This window comes from Cyprinodon variegatus, unplaced genomic scaffold (assembly GCF_000732505.1).
Source record: "Cyprinodon variegatus isolate N-32 unplaced genomic scaffold, C_variegatus-1.0 Scaffold180, whole genome shotgun sequence".
Classification (NCBI taxonomy): Eukaryota; Metazoa; Chordata; class Actinopteri; order Cyprinodontiformes; family Cyprinodontidae; genus Cyprinodon; species Cyprinodon variegatus.
In genome coordinates, this window is record NW_015150633.1 from 1,056,841 (window position 1) to 1,079,758 (window position 22,918).

Below are 22,918 nucleotides of genomic sequence, written 5' to 3' on the forward strand. Positions count from 1 at the left end.
GTGTGCAAGCATTGTGCAATACGTTGTGTTTATGCTAACAGCAACATGACCAACATGTCAGGCTAACAATCAACATATACTGTACCGAACCGAACCGAAAACCGTGACCACGAAACCGTGAACCGAACCTAACCGTGGATTTTGTGAACCGTTCCACCCCTACACAATATAAATAAAATGTGATGTTTTATGTTACTGCATTTCTAGGTTCCAGTGTTGAAGATATTGCCCTGATGTGTTACCTTCAATAAAGAATCGGATTGCGATTTTGCAATTGGCTAGTATTCCAGTGTTAGTTCTTTTGGCTGACATCTGACCGTTTTCCGATATCAGTATCTGATGAGGATATATCCTTTCTTCATGAGGTATAAAGTCAATACACAAGGTCAATACAAACTATATTATCTTTAGCAGAATTATTTTAGGAAACATGAGTTAAAACTTTTCAAGAAACTAACCTATTTGTTCCATCACCAGCATTTCAAGAGGACAGTTTCTGAAATCTGCCACCATCTGAACATTAGCCATACCAGAGTCCGCCAGCTCAGAAATCTTTTCTTTGAAATCAAATTTTACCAAGAGATATGTTCCTGAAGTCAAGTGATTTGCTGTCCTAGTCCATCGCCATAACCATTTTACAAATCAGCATGTTACTCAGAGAAGAAAGGGTTACCCAAAGCACATAAAAAAAACATACACTTGACTTTTTGTTAAACCTAATGGTCGTTGCTGGTTCTCTAAGCAGAAATGACAAGCTGAGAGACAGGTTTACATTATTGCTCAAATGATAAAGGACTCCAAACAGATTAACCTGAGGCTTTCATCACCAAATACAGCATGAAGATGACTACTCGGAACTATGCTTAAAGGAAAAGAATATATTTTACAAAAAAAAACAAAAAACAAAATAGAGTCATAGAATTTAGAAATATAAAGAGAATCCGTCACCAATCTAAATAAACTCTAATTATGTTTACTTGATAAATAAAAATAAAGATCTGGGAAACCATTAAGACAAAGCTGGTCATGTGTTTGCGTATCAGACAGCCAGAAGGGCACTGTGCTTTCAACACAAGGAAAACCAGGACCCAGCAGAAGGGTGGCTGAGGCTTTCACTGTTTGCTTATGTAACTGTGCAAAGAGAAGCATCTTTGTGTTCACATGCACAGGTACAACAACCTTTGTTGGTAAAATGTTTGCTCACAGTGGTAAAAAGAAAATATCATATGTGATTATAGTAAAGACAAATAAAATTTAGCTCCCTGGCACAAAAAATGAGGAAAAAGCAACAGAGAATCAGGTGTGTTTTGACTTACGGTAGGAAATGTGTGAAAGGGTGCGCAACTTGTCCTCTGTCTCCACTCTCCTCAGAGTAAACCCTGAACAGGGTCAGCTTCCCTCATGACTGGAGCAACACCGTTCCTGATGTTTCAAATGAGGAAGAAACAAGTAACCGGTTAGATGGCACTTTTTTAATGCAAGAAAAAAAAAAAAAAAAAAAAAAAAAAAAAGAGGACTTTACCTATTTAACAAACCAAGCCAATGTTAGTCCAAAAATATAAACTTTATGAAATATGATGTTTATAAATCAAAAAAGGACCACTGACAGTTGGGCTATAGCCAACAGTGCCATGGCCCACCCTGGGATGCCAGGCACTGATCATGAACCAGCAGGCGGGGGAAGCTGCAAAATCCACTTACCGGTAGTTGAGTTTAAAACATTCGTCTGCTACATTCTTTTTACAAATTACTTTATACAGATAACTGTATCAATATTGCCTCGGCCTGTAAGTAGAAAATTTAATAATAGTCAAAACAAAAAGTCATAAAAAACTTAATCCCGTTTGTCATTACATTTTTAAAATAATTTAAATCATTCAAAATTCCTTTGGCTTAGTTAAGCCTTGTTCTCTATTTCCTTTTAAATCTAAAGCTTTTGGGGGTTCAAAATGAGCTGAATATCCTGACAATTTTTACATAAATAATGTTTTTTTCTTTCTTTAGGTAATTGGTTACAAATAGTTTATTAAAATAACGAAAAGTTTTTGATAGAGTAATGGAAAAAGTCAAACTCTGCTGTTCGTTCAGCGAGAGTACCAGATTCGTTGAGCTCATGGAAATTTTTTGCAAATACACCAGTCATCAAATTGATGTTTGCTTTTCCATTCCTTGTTTTCTAACAAGCACTTTAACGGCATTTTAGATTTTAAATAAAAGGTTCCTTATGTTGATTGGCTGATAAAACTAGAGATAAGAGGGATACAGGTGGCACCCGCCTTGTGTAAACACATATAAAGCTTTCATATAACTATAAAAAAAGAGCAAAATATGAAATGACTCAATGGGCTTCAAACAACTCTTTGGTATATGCCATTTGTTATTATCCTTAAGTAATCACCCTCTGCCAGTTACTCAATCTGCTAAAGGAAAGATTGCAGACTTGTACATGACAAAATAAATTAAGATAAAGGTTTTTAATTTGCATATTTGTAGTGAAATGGTCAGGTATTTCATCTGGATATATTCTACTTCTTTTTGCTCATATAGGTCATAAAGGTCAGAGCTTACACCAGGTCAACAGCAGCTCTGATTAAATGAAACAAAATTGAAAATGACTTCTGTGCTAAAGACAGTCCTCATTATCCTTATATTAATGATCAAGGGCAGATCGTAACAACTCCTATAAACACAACCTTTTGCTTGTTCACCCACCAGAAGGCACAATATTTCTCCTTCACCCAAACAGACACACACGCAATCTATTCACAACGCCACATCAAATCTGAGCGAGTTATCCTGACAGAAGAGCGCTGTCAGCCACTGCCCTGTTTCTGTCCTGACAAGCAGGTGGTGGAGCCTTTGCAGTGTTAGCAGCAAACAAAACCTGACCTTTCCCCAACACAAACAGAAACAAACTCTGTACAAGTAGCCTTACAGTTGTGAAGCTTATTCAGGATTCTGCATGCTAATGACGGTGTGACTTTTCTTTGAACTCTGAATAAATTAGAACACCTTTTCTCCTTCTCCCCTTAAATTACATTTTTACCCCTGTCCTTTGTGCTCCTATTTAAACCTCCACCTCTTGTTTTGTCCATTCTGAAGGAGCCATGTGGCAGACCATGTGCTCAGAGGAGCTGTATTCAATAATAAAACAGGCCGATAGGATGGAGGGACAAGAGAGCGGGGATAAAAATGTATTGTGCTCATTCTAAGAGCCTCTGAATGATTTATAACACAAACTGACGCTTGCAATGAGCCTCTGGGAAAGTTAAGGCTGCACTTCTCTTTCTCTCTGGTCGCTCCTCCCAGCTTGGCATTTGTGGTCAAAAAGTTATGAAAAGATATAGACAGACTATCCATTGAGAAATGCATTTTTGTTTCATTCATGTTCACCTTCAAAAACTGGTGAGTTTTATCATTTTAAAGCGCCCAACATATGATTAACATACAATGTGTGTCTATATATATATATAAACAAGTGAGATAAGCGTTAAGTGAGATAAAGGACAAAAATACCAAATAAACCTTGAGTTTTCTACTAACAACAATCAATAAACCGTATAAAGAGGCAAAATCCCACAATGAATAAATCAATAATGAACATACAACGCAAAAATTTATTGATCCTAGTTTAAAGTAACCTTAATTTTACAAACAGGTTAAGCTGGAAAGTGATATCAATATTTTGCAGCAAACAAACACAAAAATGACATAAAACCTAAAAAAGGCGAAAAATGTTGTCATCATAAACGTTAATACTCACATTAAACTCACAGTCCTATCACCATTACTGAATAACACATACCTCCATATTGATATTGGGACAAGTTTTAAAGTAAAAACATGAAACATTTAAAATGAAGAAAATATTTGCTTAGATTGTATTTACTACATTAAACACACTGGAACATTGGTAATAGGATTTAATAAATACAAAAGACTCAAAGTCCTCCCGAAGGCCCCGGCAATACGCAACCATGACAGCCAGTCAGAGTTTGTAAAGATAGCGGCTAGGAGCGTGGAATAATACATTAGGTGAAGGCCGTAACTTGACCGATGGACTGCTAAAGACTGCTCTGAACAGCTAATTTCTCCTGATGACATCATAAGGGGAATACATTGGAGACAGACCATTTTGAGCACAAATTAGCTAAGAGGTAGATAAAGGAAATGATACAGGTGTAAGTTTTTATTTTATTTGTGAACCTCACGCACAAGCTTCAGGACACATTTGACTGTTACAAAATGTTTAAGGTACTCTGTTTTATGTAATAACAGGAGTTACCTGCTATCTGAGAAACACACATTTATTTTTTCCAGAATGTGGCTATAAAAAAGGTTCAAGTCCAATTTTAAGTTAATCCATCCATAGGTAATCTGTTGTGATTTTAGATCTTTGAAGTGGACTAAAAGCAATAAACCAAGTGAGATCATAATCAGCAGTTGAATGATAATATCTGATGGTGTATTTACTTAAATGTTCCCTCTCATAATGTCCATGGCCTGCTATGCTCATAATATTCATAACCATCTAACCAGAAAGTGATCTTTAGGATATAGTCTTTAAGAGAAAAAAAAGTTTTTTACAGAACCAAAACCTTAATATTTACAGTCAGAAGTAACCATTTTGTATCATTGCAGTGTCTTTGTACTGATTCATTCAAACAGATCTGAAAAGGAGGAGGGAATTTGCAGATAACTGACGCATGGAAACACACAGGCATGGTAGTGGTTAAACACTTTACGCTAAACAAATCTGACTCTATGTGGGATGAAAATCTTTTTTTTCTTTCCACCCACCCTTGAATTCAGAGGAGTTGTAGCGTATGATAAATGCCAATCCCTCTGGGGTAAATCCTGGAGTTTTCTCTATTAAAAACATTTATCCTTGTCGGCAACAAACACAATTGAACCAGGTCAATGCTATGTGTGGTCTACTGTTATGCTTTTACCAGTTCCTTAGTGTTTTAATCACAAATAATCATTCTATCCTGCTTTTCTCCAGGTATCTCAGGCTCATAACATACAAACTGAACGAATGAAGCAGACGGTGTGAAAGAGCATGGGGCTGTTACATTATTCAGTGGTCCCTCTGATTATTTTACACATCAGAGAGAGTAAAGGAGAAAGTGGGAGCTACTCATGGATACGGTGGTACCAGTGAATTCCCTGTGGTTTGACTGTTTTTAAGTAATAAAACACTGCTTCTTTAGGTGAGCAATATCCTCATATTTGAAAAGACTTATTTACATTAGACCTAAACGATACAGGGAATGTATGCTGACATAGTAAAATAATCAATAGATAACCGGTTTATGTCAAAGCTTTTTGGCAAGAAACTACAAATCGATGTATTTCTCACTTATAGAAATAAATCCTAATTGATCATATTTGCCCAAACGTCAATGCGCTGTGTTGTAAAGAGATTTTTTGCTCGACCTTTAATGTTTGACCTTTTTGTCAAATCAGACAACCTACAGCTTATTGAGAATGATCATTTCCATTGAACGTTTATAAAAGCATCCCATAACAGACTTGACGGGGTTTTTTTATATTATTTTCACTAAGATACAAGCCCATGTAATTTTTTTTAACCTGTTGGGCAATAATCTGGGACTTTTTTCCTCTACTTTGGAGTTAAATTTATAGGCATGAACCTTTTAACCATGGTTAAACAATTTTCTTGGAAAAATGTGGTGCTATGCTTAAGCTTACTGTACATCTTTAAAATACTATTGGTTAAAGACAGACTACACACAGAAGTAGTTTCCAAAAAGCATTGGGCATACCTGACTAACAGGCTAAAGCACTTAAAAAGGAAAGGTTAATTTAGTGAACTTTGATCTGAGATCACAGACTTCAGGCTTGACTTTCAGGTGGATAAATTGGCCTAATCTTATTAACCTTTGTTCTTTAAATAAGATCTAAATATATCTTTTTTAAGCTTTAGGGTGAGTTTAAACCAGAAGAGGAGACCATGTAAGAGAGTGCTCAGATTACCAGAAAAACTCTACTTCTCTTGATTTCATTTCCTTTCTCACTGAACTTTTGGAAGCATATTACAAAGGTTAAGGTATTGAAATGCTGCTGTAGTTCAGCAAACGCAGAATAAGCAGCAGATGGGATTTTAAAGTTTATAGATTATACTGTAAGTGCTGGCTAATCATACTAGACTTCCTTCGGGTCACTTTCTGTTTTAGGTTTGATGAGGTCTTAAACTCAAATGCTTATGAAATCTTGCAAATAAAAGTATCTTTCTTTCTCATCTTGTTTGCCTGAAATCTGGCTGCATGTTACCATGTTAAGATAGTGTAAAAAATGCTTAGTATTGTAACCAAATATATTTAGCGTTACTAGTCCATATTTTGAAGGCTTAAAGAAAAATCCACAAGATAGTTGCATGGGGAACATTAAGAGACAATGAATAGTGTAAGAATTTTACAGTCTAAACTCTGCAGCCCCCGGTTGCTGATCTAACTACTAATTTTATTCACCTGCCGTTCCTTCCCTGCGCTCTAATTATCATTCATCTTATCCACCTGTTCAATCTGCTTTATATACGGTTTCAGCCCAGCTATCGGGGCCAGATCATTATCCCTAGTTTACCATGTTAGTTAATTGTGTTTGTTTGTTTTTTGATTTTTAGTTAAGCCCCTGGTTCTTGTCCTGACCCCAGAGGCCAGTGGAGGGTTTGGCGTTTGTCTCCTGATCGTGTCCTGGCTCTCCATCTGAGCGTGTCTGTCTGAGCTCCCTGCTGGACTCTTAGAACTCTGAACCTGCCTGAACGCTCTGTGGATTCCTGGAACCCTGGATCTGTCTGTTTTTGTTTGAGTCGGAACCCCTGGTCGGGCTACGGACTCCTGGATCTCAGACTGTTCCTGTTCTGAACCATTTCCACGACCTGGAACGGTCTCCTGTCTGCTCACTGAGGTTGCTGCATCGGGGATGCTCTGGACGGCTTAGCGCTGCTTCTCGTTGGCCATGCATTGGCTGATCCTGCCTTTTATGAGAGTGTCAGTAATGAGCGAAACTCTTCCCCCTGCAGCCGCTGCAGGTCTGCTGATCCATCGCAGCCCGCATTACATTTCTGTTCTGTTTGTTTATTTTGTCATTTAATGCTTTGAAGCTTCCTACTGTCTGACTCGCCTGAATACTGGTTTCATCCATCCCGTTTTATCCAGCTTTTTTTTTCTTTTTTTTTTTCTTTTCTTTTTTAATGACAGTATCATAATAGGTTGTATAAATACTGTTTTTGTTGCAACTATGGCTTCAAAAAAAACACTAAACCAAATAGATTTGGTTTTGTTTTTTTGAGTCAGTTATAATGAGAAACCTTATTTCTATTTGCTATACACTAGAATAAAGGGAAATAGACCTTTTGACCTATATAATGAAGGTATGGCTTTCATGCATCTGATTGGTTGATCCATGGCATTTCAGATGCCCTGAGTGACATGTTTTTTAATGAAACACCACAAAAAGCCTGGTTCCACATTTGACATCATGACTAAATCTAATCTGTTCATCACTTAAGTTACCATGGCGGCGCTCCAAGGCAGTGGCCAAGAGCAGCTCCCCTCGACAATTTCACAAAAAATGCTGCTTAAAAGGATACAAACTAAACATAGAAACCCGCATCTATGATCGCCAAAGCCTGCTGGAGCTACGGTCACAAAATGTTTTATATGCTGACATTTTTGACCATTTAAAAAGCTGCGGAGTGCTATGGACAGATGTCAACAAAACAACAGGGGAAAATAACTGACAAAGGAAGAGATGCGCAAGACAGAGAAAGCGGGGCTGCAGAGGGGACTAACTGCAAAGCTAAAGAGAGATCCCCACAGACCACTGAATAAAAACAAAGAGCTCTGCGTAAATAGAGGCCAACACGCGACACTCCCTGATGACGTCGTTGAACCACGCCAGACGACAAAACGTGTAGCAGCAGCGAAGCTACACTGTTTGTAACGAAAAATGTCTGCGGTGTGGAACTTTTTTAAAGTTTCAAAAGATGACTTGAAGTTTGCGATTTGCAACGAATGTGAGGTCCTTGTCATGTGTGGTGGAACCAAGACTTCGTCCTTCAACAGAGATCGTACACTGGACTTCATTTGTGTTTACATTCAATTCTGTGCAATACAGCTGTACTGGTGAGGTACATTTTTTTTCATATTTGTGAAGAAAAGAGATTTATCTCTTGTTTGAATATTCATTGCATGGTTAATTTAAGGAAGAGCATATTCAAAAATGTTGTTTGAGACAGTGTTAAAAATAAATGTCAAATTTAGCATTTTCCTGAAGTTGAAATGCTGTTTTTATCCTCTACAAGGGTAATTATTTGTGGAATATACAGTGGGTAGTGTGGCATCACAAAGTAGGTTATGCTTAAATTTTGTAAGTGTCATGATGTGAAATTAGTTTATATCGGTATCGGCTTATATCAGAATCGAAAATTCAGCATTTGGAATATTGGCATATCGAATATCGACAAAAAAGGCAACATCGAGCATCCCTACTGGTTTCTTGATGTGCCATAATATACAAAAGACATTTTTAAAAACCACAAAAGATTTCTGTCATACTGGTCCTGTGGTATAGACACTTTTTTAAATAAAAATCTCGACAGAGAGAGGGCTCAGGTTGTGAAGAGCTGTAGCCTCATGACTTGGAAGAAGAAGGTTGCACTATGTGCATTCAGACAGTAGCAGCCAGAGAAAGCTATTTTTCAGGGCATCCATAGCTATTTACAACGTTGAAAGTAACTTTTATGAAATAAACAAGCTACCTTTTACATCAGGCTAAACAAATACTACTGTTACTGATCCAGAAAGCTCCTTGACTATACTGGTAACAAGTTGTCAACTAGGGGTGGGTATTGGCATGAGTGTTGTGATACTGTATGATAAGTCTCACAATACTTGAGTCATGATACGATATTATTGCAATATCGTACTGCGATACTGCGATATTTTACCCAGCCATCTAAGTGAAATGTATAGATAAAAAGCAATTTCTGTATATGTTCATCAGAATCCATGTTCGGGGTTTGAATCAGTCCACATCTTCCACTGTGACTGCCTCGACTAGAGAAATTATGCGATGGCAAACTGTGAAAGGGCTCCACAGTGTCATCTACCAGAGTGGCGGTAAAGGTAGCCCATTTTCCCACAGGGTCTTAGATATTTTTTTAACGATATAAGGAACTGAAAGATCCATATAATATTGGGTAGCCGAAGATCCTGATATATCCCCAAATAGATTTTTTACCACACCCCTATTGTCAACCACTTTGGAGTTGTTGGAATTTGTATTTGATTAGGCTTCAAGTGAAACCCCTCCGTAGCACTTTGTGTACATTTGTTCATGCTTGTCATTTCTGTAACCTAAAAACAGCTTCCACTGACAAAATTAGCTATGGCTATCGAGAGGCTTACAATCCAGCAAGCCTTTCATTGTTATATTCTTTTTATTCTAGACTTTTAAAAACTACATAAATTAGAATATGGTTATTAGGGTATGAAACTGAAATATTTGCTTAAGGATATAATACTGTCACTATTTTATATAAGACCATGCCTATAAATAATTAATAAAAGCATGCATGATTCACGTTGATATTGTATCAGGTCAATATTGGCATCAGTCAATACTTAAAACTGCAATACTGGTATTATATCATAAATGAAAATGATGTATAAGGACAAATGTAATAAGTGCTGTGTGAATGTAAGAGTGAATACCTTTTAAACAATCAGAGGTTTATCAATAAACATTTTTTCCAAATAGGACTTCCAACATCTAGAGACCTTTCTGGCTACGTTCACATAGCAGCCTGAAGTGACCCAAATCCAATTTTTTTGCACATACGTGACCTCTATCTGATATTTTCATGATAGTCTGAACATCACAGATCTGATTTTTTTCTAATGAGACACAGGCCACTTGGCTATGTGGTCCTGAATCTGATACAAATCTGATCTTTTCAAATGCGTCCTGTGTGTTTATGGTTAGGTCGCATTCATTCCACCTGTATGGCATTAATAACGGACAAAGGTCACTATTGAGCACCATGTTTATTTCCATAAACACAGAGCAGGCTTGCTTGGTACATTATTGCGTGTTCTACTCCGCATGCAGGACACTTAAGGTGTATGAATGCAGTTCACACAGGAGATCACATATTTCACGAAAAAGTCTGAATTGAGCATTAATGCCTGCCATGTGAGTGTACCCTCTGTTAATCTTCTACAACCTCAAACACAGAACACATTTGATGAACCATATAGTGCAGTGAACTGCACTGTATTTTTTAAACTGCACCTAGAGGAAAAACTCAAATTGCATTTGGGACAAATAGAGTCAAGTTGGAATTAAATGGAGTTCATATTTTAAGGTATTGACCTTTGGGTCACATTGTAACTAGTATCATGGCTTTCTACTTCTGGAACCGGTGTGGTCATTCAATAAGTGCTGGTGTCACCATCAATGTGTGTAACGGTCCCTCCCAGTGGGCAAATACACCCAGGCTCAGCTAGAACTGAGGTCATATCGACTGGGCAATAATCAAAGGTTGTATAATGATACTATCAATTCTCAACTTTATCGAGGTTAAGAAAAAAAAAGTATAAAAAAGCTTTGGAATTCAGACAAACTCTGGAAAAGAATATGACTTAAAAATAGAATAACACATCAGCTGAAGCTTCAGTGTTTGCACAATCTGGCACGTGAAAGCTGAGTGCACTTCTCTAAAGCCTAACATGGTTTTCCAATCCATGACATCCATGTCGACATGCAGCAGGTCTGTGGATGGACCATCATGCAGACCTAACTGCAAGTAGACATAATGACAGAAGGGAAGAAGGAAACTTATTAAAAATAAAAAAGTACAATATGCCATTGCTTTTTTTTTTACATTTTTATTCGTATAAAATATTTAAAAAGACAAAAATATAATGGAGAAGTTGAGCTGCAATTAGCTGGGAGAGATTGGTAAACAGCAGAAATTAGTAACTACCAACTTTACACGTCCATCTTTCTCAGATATGGTGAACGAAATTGTTTATTATCTGATGCAATTGACTGAGAAAGGAGGCCTGGAATCACAGCTGCAAGAAGAGTAAAGACCTCCTACCTTACCTTTTTCTTTACATGTTAACCAAGGTTTGTGGGGAATAAAAGCATTTTCGCAACTGCTATCTGGATAAAGCCAGAAAAATGAACATGAGCTAAGCCTCTCAGCTGAGTGAACAGCTTAAATAGGATACATGTATCCCAGGTGGACCAGTTCTCTCTTTCTTTATTAAAGGCCATGTTCTTGAAGGGAAAGCAAAGAGGACAGACAGTACTTTATTAAAGCTTTGCATTTTAATTAACAGTCTGTGTTTGTGCTATAGATGCTCTATTATGGTAGAAAAGAAAATCCTAATCACAAATGTTTTGATCATTTTGATTGGTTAGAGCTGTAACATCAGTGTCTGCAACATTGGCTCTGGCATAGGACTGCTCAGCTGCAGTATTAGGTAGGATACTACTTATCAAGTGCAATGCATTAAGCTGGGCATACACTAAGATATTTTCAACCATTGCACCCAGCTACAGCTGAAACTGTAAGACAAAACCGCAGGGTTTATAAGTTCACAGCTCACGATGCATGTTCTCACACTGCGTGACCTGATGCTGTCATGTGACCCAACGAAGGCCGACTGAATTTCAAACATGTTTGGTTTTCTCCTAACCTTACGATTCCTGATCGGGAGGTGGTCGTGAGAGGCTAATCGCCCCTTGTTACACCATGTACACTAGATGACGCAGAACGCACGATAGGGCTGAAAGTCGGCCCGATCAAAAAATTGTTGTTTGACTGGAGAATTGGCCTGAAAAGGGAAAAAAATAAAAATAAAAAAAAGTACAATGTCTGCCTGGCTTTAACTGTTTTCTTTGCAGGAATACAGCATGTTCAGCCAGCTAGGTGGACTTTTCACTGTAACAGATACCCTAGATTTGAGTGACCAGGATGCTACAATTCACAGAGTATTAGGAACTTCAAAGTGGGGGAAATTTGGCCAAATTGTTTTCATTACACTGTGTGCAGAATTGTTAGGCAAGTTGTATTTTTGAGAATTAGTTTTATTATTGGGCTACAATTGTGTTCTCAATCAACCCAAAAGACTCCTTAATATCAAAGTTTCATATTTTTGGAAGTTGATGTGTTTTTTGTTTTTTTTTTAGATTTGGCCATTTTATGAGGATGTCTGTGTGTGCAGAATTAGGCAACGTAATAAAAAACAAATATATCTCTATATATATATATAAATATATCTCACGTTTATTTTCGCCAGGTAAACCAATATAACTCAAAATTCAGAAAAAAACATTTGCCACATAAAAAAAACAAAAAAACCAAAAACAAATCAGTGACCAATATAGCCACCTTTCTTTACTATGACGCTGAAAAGCCTTCCATCCATCCATATACTCTGTCAGTGTCTTGATCTGTGTGCGATCCACATTGGGTGCAGCAGCCACCACAGCCTCCCAGACATTGTTCAGAGAGGTGGACTGTTTTCCCTCCTTGTAGATCACACATTTCATGAAGAACCACAGGTTCTCGATGGGGTTCAGATCAGGTGAACAAGGGGGCCATGTCATTATTTTTTCTCCTTTAGACTTTATCTGACCAGCCACGCTGTGGTGTATTTTGATGCGAGTGACGGAGCATTGTCCGGCATGAATATCATGTTTTTCTTGAATGGTTCTTCTTGTACCACTGTTTGAAGAAGGTGCTTTCCAGAAACTGGCAGTGGGTCTGGGAGTTGATCTTGACTCCATCATCAACCTGAAAAGGTCCCACAAGCTCATCTTTGATGATACCAGACCATACAAAGTTCCCCACCTCCACCTTGCATGCATCTGAGTCGATAAGGAACTTGAACCCTTTACTGGTCCAGCCTCATGCCCATCCATCTGGCCCATCAAGACTCACTCTCATTTAATCAAACCAAAACACCTTGGAGAAATTAGTCATCAGATATTTCTTGGCCCAATCTTGACGTTTTGTCTTGTGAGACTTGTTCAAAGGTGGCCTTTTTTCGGCTTGGCTTACCTTGGCCAGGTCCCTGAGTATTGCACACCTTGTGCTTCTCGGCACTCCAGACATGTTGCAGCTCTGAAATATGGCACAACTAGTGGCTAATGGCTTCCTGGCAGCTTCACGCTAGATCCCTCTCAATTCATGGGGAGTTATTTTGCGTTTTCTTTTTTCAACATACTTCTTGTGCTCCTGTTGGCTAATTGCCATGAACCGCTTGATTGTGCGATGATCCCGCTTCAAAAGCTTGGCAATTTCCGAACTGCTGCACCCCTCTGAAAGACATCTGACAATTTTTGACTTGTCAGAGTCTGTCAAATCTCTTTTCTGACCCATTTTGACAAAGGAAAGGAAGTTGCCTAATAATTAAGCACATACATAGGGTGTTGATGTCATTAGGCCACACCCCTTCTCATTACAGAGATGCACACCACCTGATTTACTTAACTGTTAGTTGGCTTTCAAGCCTATACAGCTTGGAGTAAGACAACATGTATGAAAAGGTTGATGTGGTTGAAATACTCATTTGCCTAATAATTCTGCACACAGTGTATATTAAACATATCATTAAAAATAAATGGTTTCCTTTTAACAGGAACCTAACAAACATCATTGATTGTTTCATGTGATTACTTTGGGGAAAAAATGTTAAAAGTATAATTGCAAAGAAAATTGTTGCAAAAATAATACTGTATTTATATTTTGTAATTCAATACAAATTCAATACACGGCTGTTTTCTTTGTGAAACAAAGACTGGAAAGAAAATAACACTAAATGCAAGATAAAAGACACAGAGAGAGGGGAAATGCAGGAGAGGAAACCCCCCGAAAGAAGTGTGCATCTGGGCCACTGAGTCATTTCCCTTGTGTTTTGTCGCTTACTCTTCCTTTTTTGAATATACACTGACAGTATAAATTATGGATATCATCATTAGGGTTTACGTAGAGTAGGAGAGGGCCCATGGGCTTTTAGCTTCAGGACTTCAGTTTTATCCCATGTAAAGTTTGCCAGCAATTAGATTGAGAATTAATTTAGGCTTAGAACTTAGCCACTCCTTTCCTCTTTTAGATCTCACAGATTCATCCAATCTGCTTTAGCTCTTATGCAAAAAAAGATACAAATAAAAGAAAATAAATAAAAAATGCCCTGAGAGCAACCTCATCATAGAAACTTTGAGGGGTATATTTTAGATCATTTTTTTCCCCTAGAAGGGTTCATGTGCAAAAAAGCAGATCAGAGGTGTCAATCAGAAGATTTCCGAGTTACCCAAAAAACAATGGAAAACAAGTTCAATTGCAAGGACATAAAGCTAGGCTGCCAGGTTTGGCTTAGAAGATAAACAAACCCAATCAGCTCCTCTAGAGCAGGTTATGGCAAGAAAAACACAGGCTATAGTTTGTGAGACTATGAACAAAGAAAAGTTTCAAAATGCACAAATAACAGTGAAATATGATACAAACAATTGTACCAACATTAAAATGTCTTGATTTGCTGCAAACCACTGTGTTTCAATATTTACCGTTCTTCTGGACTTTTCCTACTCTAGTATTGTTTTTAAAGATGGAGGTGAAAAAGCTAATGTGTCCCTTCAAACCATTCGACTACTGCACATAGAAATAGTTGTAAAAGCCCTTTTTGAAAACTATCAACAAAAATGCTGTCTTTTATGGGAGTCTTTTAAGTGTCCAGACTTTTACACTAACGTTAGCATTCATTTTTAAATGTCAACATTGCCTGTATTACAATAAGAAGCATCTGTTTAAGCTGCACAATAATCTAGGAGCCTCGGTTGTGAACCGCTAGCTGCTGTCCACCTAGAATCAGTGGTGAGTGGTCAGAGATCAGGCCCAGTTTGTAGAAAATACATCATTCAATTTTCATACTCTTTGCTATAGAATCTCAGTCACTTTGAAAGCATCATATGCTCTCTACACTAGATGTCTGTCCATTTTAAAACTCATTTTTGTTTTTAAGCCTTTAAAGGCTCTTGCCCCTCTCTGAGCCACCCATGTTCCACTTCTCAGATCTGCTGTGATCAGCCGTGGCTGGAGATGTCAGTCGAAGAGGGCCTTTTGCTATTGTACCTTCAAAATGATTCATATGGCGCTGCAAATTGAAAGGACCTCTTTAGTAGCCATCTTTGCATGAGCTTTGAAGAAGCATCTCTTCTTATCTTGAATTTTGAACCAGAATAAGTTGTTAAAGGTTTATTCTTAAATTCCTCCTGTCAATGTGGTGTTTTCGGGTTGCTACCTTTACTTGGATTTATTTCCATTTTTAATCACATTTTTTAATCAAATGTTTTATACATTTTTCCAGTCATTCTTTTTTTATAACCTGTTGTTTATAAAGTGCTATATAAAAAGAAGTTGGATTGTCCTGGCAAAGAAAATCATTGAAATGCTACACGTTATTTGGCCTTTTATAATTAAGAATCTTAAATTGTGATCTAGCACTCAATAAATCATGCTCCTTTGCTCTGTTAAAGTGCAAGAGAACCTTCCTACCTGATATGGGCCTACAATCATACCAGGAAACAATAGCCGGACGAAGGGCAGGAAGATCAGTCTCTATAAAAATAACTAAAGGTGTTTGCATGAATCGGTCTCTTTGATACACTGATGGCTTGATAATTTTACTACTTCCTTACAAGCCTTTTGGGATGAATTGTTATCATCCTACGGTCTGAAATCTTCTAGCTTTGAACATCAGGTTCATTGTTGCCTGTGAACGACAAAAGCTTATATGCGTGTCTGTTGGGTAGAGAGGACATTAAAATGAGAAAGCGAGAACAGTGAATAAGGTGAGTCGACTGGCAGAGCTTCCCTCAAATAACAATTTATTTGGACAATTGTTTAAATTTGGGCTTTTAAGGTTGAGAAAACCCTTCCTACTGTGGATTATTAAGCAGGAATATAGCTGCAAAAACCCAACTAAACTAAAGTGTTTTTAAATTTTAAAGAATCAATTGTGTTAACAAGTTCATGAGAGAAAATTTCACTGATTTTAAGATTTGACCTTCGTCTACCCGAGAAACACGTTTGAAGTCTTGTAAATCTGAAAATTTTTAGGTACGAGAATGATTTCTCTAGGGAGCACACAGACAGACACCACGATTTCCATATGGCTAATCTCAATAATAATGCGAAATGTTAACAAACAACAATTAAAGACACAATAATAACACAATAAGATCTATAAACAGTAGTGTTTAGTCTCTTATATTCTGCATACCTTGCATTTGCGCTCAATGTTCTCTTTATGTCATGAAGGCTAGAAAAAATCCTCAAAGCGGTTTCTAGATATTTGCTGAAGTCTGTATCAGAACATGGGAAATCCACCAAAAGCCACACTGCAGGCCTTGATGCTCAATTCCGATTATTTGTGAAATCCGACTTTTTTTTGGGTTGCCGTTCACATTTCCGAATATATGCGACTTGTACGTGATCTCCTGTGTGAACTGTAGTCATACAGTGCAAGTGTCCTGCAAGCGCAGTAGAGGATGCAATGACATCACAGGCAAGTATGCTCTATGTTTACGGAAGTAAACATTGATGATAGTGCCGGAGCTCTTCTAGGGATCTTTCCCAACCTTAAAAACACAATCTTTTCAAGATGGTTAAACATAAATACTGCTCTCCGCATCATCGTGCACCATGGTTGTTGTTTTTCTTGCCGCCTCTTCATAGCAAGACCCAGAATAGTGACCTTTGTCGGGTATTAATGACGTTCAGGTCGGATGAATGCGACCTGGCAGTTCAGACACAGGTCGCATTTGAAAAGATCAGATTCGTATCGGATTCAGGACCACATAGCCAAGCGGCGTGGGTTGCATTGGAAAAAAATCCAATCTGTGTTGTTCAGACTGCCATGAGAAGCTCAGATACAGGTCGCATATGGGCCAAAAAAGAAAATCGGATTTGGGTCACTTCAGGCTGCAGTGTGAACGTAGCCTAATTGGAGCATTTCTTCATCTAGTTGAAGGAACCAGATATGAAAAAAAATACACACTAATAGAAGACATGAGGTTGGGTCTCTTTACAGAAGTGTAGCATATAGAAATGATGAAGCGTACTGTTGCATTTGTTTCATAAAATAAATAGCTGGGCAAATACAGAATTATTTTCCCTCTAAATGATTAAAACCTGCATTTATCCCGACACACTGCTGGTTGGTGAGAACACGACAAAATCTCCCCCAGATTCAAAGGCAAATCTCCACTTGACCCAATGAAGGCTGTCCAGTTACAGCATTAGAGCTGCACAGAGCTTGGGCTAAGGCCTAGTTTCTCTGGGGGGGGGGAGTTTTCAAGCATTTTTTTCCACAGTAGGCCACCACTCTGCAGCAAAATCATCCTCAAAACCACAAATAATTTTTTTTAAATCATCAACTGGATAACTCCATCAGTAAAAATAAAAGCCCAGAGCAAAACATCGAAAATCTGTAGCACTGACCTTAAACTGTAGGTCAAATAAACCATAAGTTAACAACTTCAGTTGCTGAGTTAGAATTTTGTGACAAAGACACAGAGTAAGTCAAAGGACGCTCCCATACTAGATCAGTGTGGAGGAAGCGGATTACATCATCCCCACCCGCATCACCAAACACGTCCATCATCAGTATGTATCCTAAGCCATGCTGATATGCACAGCTCTGCTAAGCTTGCGTTATATACTGGAATTCAATGGAAAGTCTGCAAAATAAAAAAATTGTAGGGCTATGACATGACAATTTATTTGGATTTTTAAAGACCCAATTTTACAGTGAGCCATGCATTTCTAAAAATACAAGTCTGAGTCTTTTCCTTCTCTCTGCCATGCTAAATTAAGCCCTAGATCTGGAGGAGTGGCAGAGGGCAGACATAAGACAAGTCAGCAGTCACCAGTGGCTATGTACGTTTCTGATGGGACTGGCTTCTCATAATTCCATAGCACATCAAGCTGGCCCGGTCATGAAGGAGAAGATAACGGCTTAGAGATGTAACAACAACACTGGAGAGAGCAGGCAAATGTCGCCAAACATGAGGATTATAAAGAGAGGGAGGGGGGCAACTCATGGTCACAGCTGCAAATTCACCAAGAGGATTGGAAGCGTTCTTGTACTGAAGGGCTGCAATAAAGTCATCATCCTAACTTTCCACACCCACTGCAAGTGACTTTAAAAAGGGCCACTTTTATTACAAATTCCTAAGGAAAAAAACCCACAAAGAATAGAAAATAGAATATTTATGCTCTAGAGGTGTGTTTACCAGACTGGGTTTTATTATGGGATATTGCAGAACACTACAAAAAAAGAAGCAAACAGTTTATGCCAGATGTTGTGGCAGAAAATAACTTTTAAAACATGTATAAACAAAATCAAAACAAAAGTTTATCAAAGATCATCGTGTGCCCCTGAGACAGGCTTTATATCATCATTAATTCATTTTCAAGTACACAACATTTTCATTAGAAAAGCTTCAAAGAATGAAAGTTTGATCCAACAGATGACAAAAGATCTGAACATTACAAGATGCCGAGTGAGCAGCAGAGGTTACACAGTCACTCCAAAGGTATTTGATCAGTACACATCTGTTGTATCACGGTCTGCTCCCCCGAGACAAAATTTAGTCGACAAAGGCCATGACTCAGGTATATCAGCTGCTGGGCCACCACTGGGCTCATTTTACATTTTTTCCAAGGAGTCGGATTTTATTCAGTGGAGCAATAACGTGGTCTCTATTGAATCCAGAAAAAACATGCAGGAGAAATGGGCGCTGTGTGTCAAACAAGATTTTTATTAAATAAAGTGATTTTATGTCAACTATATAAAGATGGCTCTCTCAAATGTCTTCTTCAGATGATGGCCACAGTACTCCTGAATGTTTTTCCTAAAGCTTTTATGCAATAAATGGTAGCTGCTGATAAATCCTGTTAATACGTTGGTACGAACACTATGCAGACCTTACAAGACTAAGATCTTGTAGCAGTGCAGTTTCACTGTCTTTTGAAATCATCATTAAAAGCAGTACGCATGAACACATCTGCAAAAGAAGTGCAAGTGTGTGTGTTTGGGGGGGGGGATCATTTCCCTCTTCATCTAGGAGAACATTTCTACATTAAACATGCTAGAACATTAAGCCTGAAAGCATTGCTTTAATATTGATAGGCTCCCAACTTTAGTGATAGTTAAAAAAATACAATTATTTAATCCATTTTTAGAGCACCCAGCTTTTAGAAATTTGGATACAACGAGTTGTTTCAGATGGAAAACATATGAGCTTTGCTTTCGTTTAGAAATTCTTATAAAACTCGAACTCAGAATTGTAGTGTGGTAGACTTTCAAAAATCCGAACCACCAGTGTTCCCAAAATTTCTTTTAAGAAGGAAATTGCTTCAGCCTCATGTTTGTACCTTACCGTTCTTCCTATCACTAATAAGAAAAGTCAAAATAATTAGGATAGAGATAAATAAAAAATCTTGTTTAATGACTGAAGAAGGTTTAAAATATAGATGTTCCTAATTCTTAAACTGTTAATCTGCGTACTGTATGCATAGGGTGCTATCTATAAATAAAGTGTTTTCTCTAAATCTATATTAATTTCTAAAATCTAAATCTATTGTAATAGCATCTAAACTCTAAACACTCCTACTTCCATGTGTTCCTTTATTGTTTGAATGAACAGAACATAGAAAACTCTTCTCATCTTATAATGCTAACAGCCTTTAGCCTGGTGAATAAGCACAGTAATTATCTATTCCCATTAGTTTACAACTTTCCCAAATCTAAATTCTGACAGAAATTCGACACACCATAAGATTCACAATTTTCAGACACCACTTTTTCCTTTTTTTATTAACTAATAATGTTACAAACATTTTTGTAACATTATTAGAAAAGTGTATGTCTATTCAAGGTATAATGTCGATTGTGTTTACTTTCTGTGAGCTTTGCACACTGCACAACAGTTTTGTTGTTAAGTGAACTCCATATTTTGTCAGCCACCGAGGAGGAAAGATCTGGTCTTTTCAGTAAAAGATACCAACACATGGTGACATAGACAAGCCCCCATCAGACTTTAACTGTCAACCACTCAGCCAGCCAGATTCCACAATGTTCACATGAATAGCACAAAAGCAATGAACAGGATGGTAATATGACAGTAGGGGGTCTGCTGGTGACCACCCCAACCTTATTCACAAAGTGGGCTCTCTGGCACCCTCCATTGATGGCTTGTAGGTGGCTCAACTTTAACCTTTGATGACACTTCTCTCTTGGAGGCATTTAGTTCAACTCTTTTATGGGGCTGATTTTATTTGTTTATTTACTGTTTTCTCTTAAAAGGGAGCAAAAGAAGCAAGTCAGTTTTTCTGACTATGCTGCAAAAACTAAAGTGTTGGATGTTTAACAAACTTCTAAGGGCTGCTTAATACACTGGGATACAAGAGATGGTTACAGTAAAGACATGATGTGGGCAAAACCAATTTTATCCCTCAGCTCAGAGGACAACATGGTGTTCTTGCTCACCTCATAATGTGTCATGTGTACAAATATATTTTTTCTCAAGTGCTATTAAAGGTCTTAATCAACTTTGAACATGCATGATAAATGGAAATGCATGCATGTATTTCGATTATGCATCCTCATGTTGCAAATTAAGTCCTTTTTTTTCTTTAAACTTCTATCTCTTCAATGCATATTTCTCTGTAATCTCAAACAAAAGGCCGCCAAACTCGCAGGGATCAAATTGTTGAAGTGATACATAAGCACCCACTACTTTATATTAAACTGCGTAAACAAAAAAAACAGCAATCTCCAACTGGTGGGCCATTCAAGGCCACATGTCTTCCCTGTCAGTGAATGCACCAAACAGAGATGGGTAAAAAATTAAAATGCAAAAAACAAATGAAGGATTTAACAGTAAAATAACTGCATCAGAACTTTTCCTTTCTATTATCTAAAAATGGAAACATCCCTTATTTACTAGAAAACAATCTTGTAAGAAATGTGCAACCTTTTACTGTATTTAAAGGTTTGCTGGAATGCTTTGGTAAGAAATATCACCCAGTTATTTTCTTACAAGCATTTCAAAAACACAGTTACATATCTAATGTAACAACACAGTAAAAAAAAGCTTATCATAAGTTGTTCTTAAATCTGAACTGAAATGCTATTATTAATTTGCTAGTTAAAAAAAAATTATTAAATAAAAAGAGGCAAAGAATCCCTAATGTGTGCAGTATATTGACATATATCATGTCTGCAACACCACTACTACGAGATACACTTATTTGCAAATTACAAGGTCAAGTAATAATCATATGCAGTGAATTGCTCTACATATCCAAAGGAAGTGTGTCACTTTCTGTTCCCACTCTTGGGAGCACAGTTAAAAGACAGCCAGGAGATATGAGAGGACCCAGATTTGAAAATCTTAACTGGTGCTTCAACAAAAAAAAAAACCTGCAAGGAAAATCAGAAACCTCAAGAGGAAGAAGAAAAGAAAAACACAGTTTCCTGTAAGCTAAGGTAGTGCAGCATCACTTCCAGCTTGCTATACAGTAGCCTCTCACGCAAAAGAAGATCTAGTGACTTGAGTTTAAACTTCTCCTCAACTATTACCCTCCTTTAAGCTATAAGCTGAAAACAATGTTGCTGTAAATGACATCCAGGTGCAAATGTCAATGAAGGATTACAGTTCTCCCTGTGGATTCTTGTCTTTAACTCCTTCTTAAGATAAATCTTTACAAATGACACTCTTTATCTCTCTCTCTCTGGTGAGCTCTACTCTCAGAGATGACGTCATGTTGGGTCAGATTGGGTTTTAGTGCTCAGCTCGCTATCTACATCTGCCATTTCCACAGCGTCGTGCCGTTCTGCAAATGTTTGACAAAGCTGAACATTTTAAGCAAACCGTGAGCGCGTGAGAAATAACAAAAATGACGCGCATTTATGTCGCAGACAGAAAATATGTGCTCCTACTGTTATTTAACAGTGAGCAACACGAGGCTGCTGCTGAAAATAAAAAAGGTTGGGGAGGGGGGGTCATGTTGTGGCGGACATTTGTGTCTTTTTTTTTTGTGTGATAGTAAAATCTCACAACAAGGCTACAATAGAAGGTACCACAGTGTTTTCTGATGCTACACACTTCCATGACAGCGCTAAAATTACACACAGGACAAGTTCACGCACCCTCCAGTCGCATTGTCGTCTTTCACCCCCCCTCCTCCTCAGCTTTTACACTTCCACTACAACCTGTCACCCGTGGGCTCAGTGTAGCCACCCCTCCTCCTTCCGACAGGAGCAAACACCAAAGCTTCTTCCCTATTCAGTTCTACGTAAAAACAATACATATTTTCGACATTTTTAATACAATTCCAAGCAGGTGCAAGGGAGCGATAATAACAAACACGGTTAAAAAGCTACGCACTTTAAACCTACGGAGCTGATGCTGCTGCGTGTGTGCGTGTTATTACCTGCTCACCATCTCACGATTAGACAAAAAAACCCAAACCAAATCGACGGGCAATTATCTCCAACTCCAGAGTAGCGCTTATTAAAATCCACTTCTTAACGCTTTATGTAGCTAGGGTAGCTTAGCCGCTGACACGAGAGGAAGTGTCAGTTCAGTTTGAGAGCGCGAGCTGTTTCACTGACAACCGGTGAGAAGATTTAAGACAGGAAAAAAAAGCCGCTCACCTTTTATGAAAGTCGGTCCCGAGTTGGAAAAAGAGTCACATAGAAAAAAAGAAGAATGGTATGGTGCTTTTAGTCCGACTTTGAAGATATCTGTGCGACTTGGCGAAGTGCTGTCAGTTCGTCTAGACTTCCTGAATGACGGAGCAGCGGGA

General features: G+C 37.9%; 1 protein-coding gene across 1 annotated transcript in view; it reads right to left on the reverse strand.

Annotated features, from left to right (window-relative positions):
* taok3 (TAO kinase 3) overlaps positions 1-22,918 on the reverse strand; it is a 69,102-nt gene extending 46,184 nt beyond the window's left edge. The window contains exons 1-2 of the mRNA XM_015378866.1: positions 22,767-22,918; positions 1,317-1,422 (exon numbers count right to left, since the gene is read on the reverse strand). The gene's annotated coding sequence lies outside the window, so the exon portion shown is untranslated. The remainder of the gene's footprint in view (positions 1-1,316; positions 1,423-22,766) is intronic.